This window comes from Crinia signifera, chromosome 5 (genome assembly GCF_055691185.1).
Source record: "Crinia signifera chromosome 5, ASM5569118v1, whole genome shotgun sequence".
Lineage (NCBI taxonomy): Eukaryota > Metazoa > Chordata > Amphibia > Anura > Myobatrachidae > Crinia > Crinia signifera.
The window spans coordinates 69,168,628-69,175,643 of NC_139221.1; positions in this window are offsets into that span (position 1 = coordinate 69,168,628).

Consider the following 7,016-nt stretch of genomic DNA (forward strand, 5'->3'; position numbering starts at 1 on the left):
AAAACTTGCTAACGTTCGCATGCACTCCAAGCTGATTGATTGGGTGTTCTGGACAAAGTATTTGTGCTTGAGAAGCTCTCACTGCTTTTGAACACATTCTTTTATATTAGCCGCAATACACTGTTGCAGCATGCTAACTTTTCTGTCTTTGTTATGCAGAACATATCATGTACAACACTTATAGCTGCCTGTTCACTGACTAGCCCCCCCCCCCCCCCCCCAAAAAAAAAACCACATCTAAACACTGGATGGTATGACTCAAGGAATCAATAAACTAGAGCTAGCAATCCTTATCCTGATATCATTGCAGTAATACAGATGGGTCTGTTCCCATCCTTGCAGGGGATGGCGCTGGCGTCGCCAGCCGCCATCCCCCGCCAGCGCCATGGCGATCGTGAGAAGGGGACGCGCGCGCACGAGAGGCGCGCGCGCCCCCTTCCGACGGCGCTTCCAAACGTTTCCCCGGGTCCCCGCCGGCTTGCCGGCGGTAACCCGGGGTCCCCCCTGCCTGCCCGCATCCCCCCTAACCCCCCCCTAACCCCGTCCGTCTCCCTGAGGCGGAGACGGACAGGGTTTCCGCCACGCTAGCGACGGAGACTGAGACGCGCGTGCGCGTGAGACGCACGCGCGTCTCAGTCTCCTCGCTGGCGAGGCTGCTGGCGGGTCGCCAGCGCATACGTTCTGGCGACCCGCCAGCAAGGATGGGACCTGCCCCATCTGTATATTGATTGTTGACTAGAGTTATTAGTGATACAAAACCAGAAGAACCACATATTTGGGCAATGTCCATGAATTTAACATTTATTAGTGTCCATAGTTGTCAGTGACACTAAGCTATGTAGAATTTTAACACAAAGATCAAAAAAAAACTACAAAAATATCTATAGAAATTTGAAACTGGGACGCAGCATATCAATTGAAATTTAATCTAGATGAATGTTAGTTTTTGCTCTTATGCTTTGGTAAAAAAAAAAATGAAATTCTGTTTAAACAGTTAAGAAGAAAGGAATTTAGAGATACCAGTTGAGAGAAAGATGAGTTGTACACAATGGAGTAAATTTAATGCATTTGGTAGGCTGTGACGGCAAGCAGTGCCGATAGCTCGTTGTCACAGCTTGTGGGTCAGTATTCAACTGTCCCCCCTGCACTCGATGCTTCCACCAATTTGGGTTTTTCCAGCGAGTTGGAAAGGGCCAGTACGGCCATCAAAATGGCGAGGGTCGCCTCTATATGCAGCGGGCTATGCATTTCGCCGCTTAGGGGAATACTTGCTGCCAAGGATTACCCCGGAACATAGAATAGGATGAGCAGCCAGTGAGGTAGTTAGATGGTGAGGATGGCTTGTTTTTGGCAATCCTCGCCGAAAACAAGCCACCCTCACTGCAGAAACGCCCTCGACAGCACCATTGAACACCAATGTAATGCAGTAGCAGCAACGGAGACTAGCCACTTGTTCTACACAAAGTATTTACAACTATTGCCTCATTAAAATATCTTTAGATATTTGTCTTTTGAATACAGATTCTAACCAATAGAACTTCTAGTAGGTAAGCTCTCCAAATAATTTGTGTAGTCAGCTTTAATGGAACTCTGAGTTGTAACTAACTTAAAGGTACATTGAACTCATTTGGGATGATCGATGGCATGAGTGCACAACATTTCCCTTGTGGGGAAAATCTCAATTATACTAATCACTAACTGGTCCTCATGTCCACTAAATAGAACTAAGTCAAGGTATTCTAAATAAAATGTAGAGGAAAAATATTTATAGGACACCTGACATTTTTAACAATTTTTTTCAAAAAAGTTAATAAATTAGAAAGGTGTGGATACATATTATATAAATGTATTATAATCTTAAACAATTATCACTCCAGGCAATACATCAATAGATATATTTATAGCTCAACTGTGGAGAAATAAATCCTCATACAGGAAGCATGCATACTAAGTCTTGCATTTTATAATCCTTTTTGAAGCAAACTGTAGTAGAATTTAATGTTTGTCAAATGCTCTGAGAGTTTTATGTTATATGACAAGTTAGATAACTTCTGCATTTTAACTGTCACAAAGTTATTCCTGTTCTTTTTTTTCTTTCTGTAATGATACTGAAGCACTATATTCTGTTACTGGAAGCTAGTGCCACCCATGTTATGTATATGCAGAGAATTACAGTCAAGATACTGTATATAACACTATAAAGGATTATACTTTATAAGGCATAGATCAGAGTGCTAAGGATAATCTGTTCCTGGTGGCTGCATACATAAAGACAATTAAATTAATCAATATATATATATATATATATATATATATATATATTATCCATATATAATGTACTGATATATGTTGTACAAAATATAGTGTATGGGTCTACAGTAAGAAATGTTTATTTTAAAGCATTTTATTTAATTGTAAAATTGCAATATAATATATGTCGTATTTATGGTGACTGCAAAATATTTTAAAGAGACCAATTAATCAAGACCTTCATGAATTTAAAATGATCAAATGCATACATCTTTAACTACGTACAGTAAAGGGGGGTATTCTGTCCCGACAGCCGTGACCCTGGCCTGTTTTCGTTTTGCTTGACAGCATATTGCCAGGCATTATTCAATGTCCCACTTGGCGATCTGTAAAAAGGGGGCATGTATGCGTAAACGGCATGGATTGTTGAGATCCAGCCATGATCGTGACAATTTACGTCCGTTATTAACAAAATGGGCCAACAGCTTTTAAAGTCAGGCCAGTTCTGTCGATCTGCCTCTTCAATGCTGTCGGTCAAGACAGCATTGAATAAGCGCCCGCCACTATTTCTCCATTTGGAAATAGCAGCAGGGATTGAATACACTCCTATATGTTACAAACAAGATAGGGATGGTAATGATAATAACAGTCAAAAATTAAACACTGTCTTTCAATTATTTGTTTTTCTGAAATACATAAATACAGCATTTTTTGTGTATCTAATCTTTGAAAATATTGGTACTTGTTTCCTAGCACGGCCACAAATCTTGGCCATCGGGGGTAATTTTAGTGGCCTGCGACGCGACCGACGCGATGCCCCCGATTTTTCCATTGAAATGCATTGAAAATAGTGAAAAATCGGGTCGGTCGCGTCGTGTGCGCCTAAAAATGGTTAAATGGTCCACCCGCGATGGACGCGATTTCCCCATAGGGATCAATGTTAAATGCCTCAATTTACCCGCGATGACCCCGATTTCCCATAGGAAACAATGTTAAATGGGTCAATTTACCCAAATCATCATAGGGAAGAATGGTAAATGGGCCAGAAAGCCCCAAAAACCCCCCTGACCAGTGAAATGTCCCCCCAAAAGTAGTTCACGCCACCCCGCGATGAACGTGAACCCGAAGCGTGGCGAGCGCAGCGAGTCCGCGAGGGGCGGCGGTACGCGTCCTCCGACCTTTTCATACCCCCACTATCCACTAGGGCGTGGAGTGAGAATAGAATAGTGTGGCGAGCGCAGCGAGCCCCCGAGCCCGAAGCCCAGAAAATCCATCAAATCAGGGGGGCACCAGCATTCCTGCAGACAGACACAGCTATAGAGAGATATAACTGCTTATAACCCTTAGCAGTTCAGGGCTGTCTCACTCTTCTCATAGTTTTGCCCCCTTCCCTAGGCAAGAAATGCATCCTCCTGGTGCTGATTGGTGGCTACCGCTATGCCAAATGGGTAAGGGTCGCTGACCGTCTCCTCCATGTGTTCTGCTGCCGACTGTCCCCACTCAGACCCTGTGTCCCCTAACTCAGACACTATCTGGGGGAACCAATATTTACCTTGCCTCCAGGCTCCAGTTGGACAAACTTAAATCACTGATGCCAATGGTCATCAAACAGTGCAAGTCAAGACAAGTAGCAGAAAAAATATCTCAGTACCACAGCAGAACATCAATGAAACCAGAGGGGTGGAGAATGAATGTCAGAAATAATTCACAGAGGAAGTTAGCACAGCATGAAAGCTATCAATCATCTTACTCACTTTTATTTAAAATCCCCCTATCAATTACAATATTAAGCCATCTTAAAGCATTGTGGTTATGGCACAGTTAGAGATTTCAGCAATGGTGTCCGAGTTACCTAGCAATGATCAGTTAGGACACACAGGAACATTTTATTGAGTCCATGCATATAAGTCACTATTAATCATAGGCATGGTTTATAACTAATTAGGGATTCAATATTTAAACCAAAAAAAAAATAATAATAATAATAATATATATATATTTTTTTACTGCAATCATTGCTATAAGGGAGCAATAATAATTTCTGTTTTATATAAGGGTGCACTATTAAAATATGATTATCATATATAGTTTGCAATACATTTGGTAATCTAAGTCTTACAAACCTGTCAAAACTGATTTTACACATTGTATTACAAAAGTCATGTTATGTATAATCCACATGAAAAGATTTATAAATTTTAATACTATTAGTAAGAATGAATATTGATGCACAAATCTTCAGGAGGACAAAAATTGTAATAATCATATAACCTTTTTTATAACTCTCAATGTCAGGCAGCTGCTACAAAGACTTACAATACATTATTATGCAGAGGAAGAGGTAATGATGTACCGGAAAACAGTATCATTTTGTCACTACATAAATCTTTAGTAACACCTCACCTTGAATGTGGATTATAGTTTTGGCAAAGGTTCCTAACTAAGATCTATCATTGAACTAGAAAGAGTTCAGAGAACAGCAACCTTATTAAAGGTAATGGCACATCTCTAACAAAGACCAGGCAAAATTAATGTGTTGACATTAGAAAAGAACATATGAATATTAGATACACATATATTCAAAGCAGGTACAATAAGGGAGCTTTAAATAAAGACACTGGGTTATCTACACAGGACAGAGAGAATAACCAGCAGAAGAGTTTTTACAGGTCACTTTAATAGAAAAAAAATATTTCTTGTTTAAAACAAACTTGGTACAGGTTGAGTATCCCTTATCCGAAATGCTCGGGACCACAAGCATTTTGGATAAGGGATTTTTCAGATTTTGTACAAAAAAAATATTATAGTTACCAGGTCCCCTGGTGGTGCCCTGATGGTCCACCGACGTCCACGGAGTCCCCCCGGCATCCTTCAGGATCCTCTTCAGCAGCATCTCCGGTCCCAGGGATGCATTGCGCAATGCACCCCTGGGACCGGAGATGCCACTGAAGAAGATCCCGGAAGCCGCTGTGGACATTGGGGGATGAGGTAAGTATTAAGAAAAGGGTCCGGGGGAAAAAATCATAAAATATTCGGAAAAAACACCGTTTTCGGAATATTTTGGTTTTGAGAACACACGGATAAGGGAAACCCGAACTGTAATAGCTTTCTTACATTTAAACGATTTGACTTCTCTTTACTGATCACAAAAATATGAAGCTCATCTTTCCTTTAGCCATCATCCATATGCATGTTTTTGGTAAGTATTTGAAGCACTTCAGTACTTACAGAGAACTTTTAAAATTTTCCCAAATTCCTCTCAAATACTTAACTTGAATGTTATTACAAAAAAGTACAGTATATAAGCATTTCAAAGGGAAAATCAAAGAGCTCAGGATTGGAAATTAAATATGTCACACAAATTTATGGAAACATCAACATAAAAAAAATATTTCTAAAAATAGGATTATTTTAAAATATGGTTATATTAAATATTTTGCATTACAAAATTATGATTGTGATACTAATGATTAAGAAAGGAATCTATAATTTATTTTAAATGCATATTAGTTGAAATAATGCAGCAATGCTTATTGTAGCATAATTCGTATACAATGGTATCATCTACATGTATGATACTAATAAGATATAATATGAGCAGTTTTTTTAAATACAGTATTAAAAAGCAATATTATATATAAAAATAAATGAAAATTAACAAAAGCCTTTTACTGTTCTTAGGGCCTAATTCAGACTGAATCGCAGTCACAGGCAAATTAGGTGTCACCCAGCATTTCATGGTCATCCACATGAAAGCACTGGGTGTTCCCATTGGACTGCGGGCGGGACGAGGTGTGCAGGGGCTGGAGGCTGACGTCACATGACGTCAGCCTCCCACCCTGTCTTTGGCCAGAAGCCCTGAAATATAAGTTAGTCTCCACTGACTTATATTTTCAAGCCCTGGAGAAATCATTTGAATGTACGGCGACCATCGACTGATTTCCCCACCAGCTGCGCATGCGAGGGGATGTACATGGCGTGGGAAGGGGCGTGTACTTGCTGGGGCGGGCTGGCAGTGTCATTAGGACTTGGTAAGCTTCACAGCTTCCCGAGTCAATTATAATCAGGGACAATGTGTTTTGGGGCACAGTCTGAAATAGGCCCTTACTCATTTTCTTTGTAACTCTTTTTTTTATTAATATATTTTATTCAGATGATCTTTTTTTTTTACAATTTACAATATACAATTTGTAATATATAATCTTTGTAACTCTTCACTCTTTATTTAATTTATTTTCCTTTTTAATGTACAGTATACTTATATATTTTTTTCTTTATCAACCTAATTATAATGAGTAAAAATAACATTTTCATAAGAAGTAAAAAAGTGAATACACCGCAAACCTCAACAAGTTAATCTATTGATCAAATTAAATATAAAAAGACAAACATACTGTATTCATTAAAAACCTGCATTTTCATTCAAAATGAGCCAGCAATGTGCTCCTTTAAAATCTATAATTTAACATTATGAATTTATTTAATTGTTTGGACCATATTCATAACGTAATTTTAGAAACTTTTCACATATAGTTAACATTTCATGTAATACATTTCATCATCATTTATGAAAGAATAGCATCATACTGTAACTGTTCCTTTAACAAGTTTTTTTTAGCAATAAAAATAAAAGAGCTGTTTTTTTCCCTTACAATTTCTGCTTCAAGTGTTTGCCTCATTGATCATTTTCTCAATGTACGTGATGTGCATACATTTTAACAAACATTTCAACTGAAGTCCCAGAAAAAGATTTGTACATTTTATAA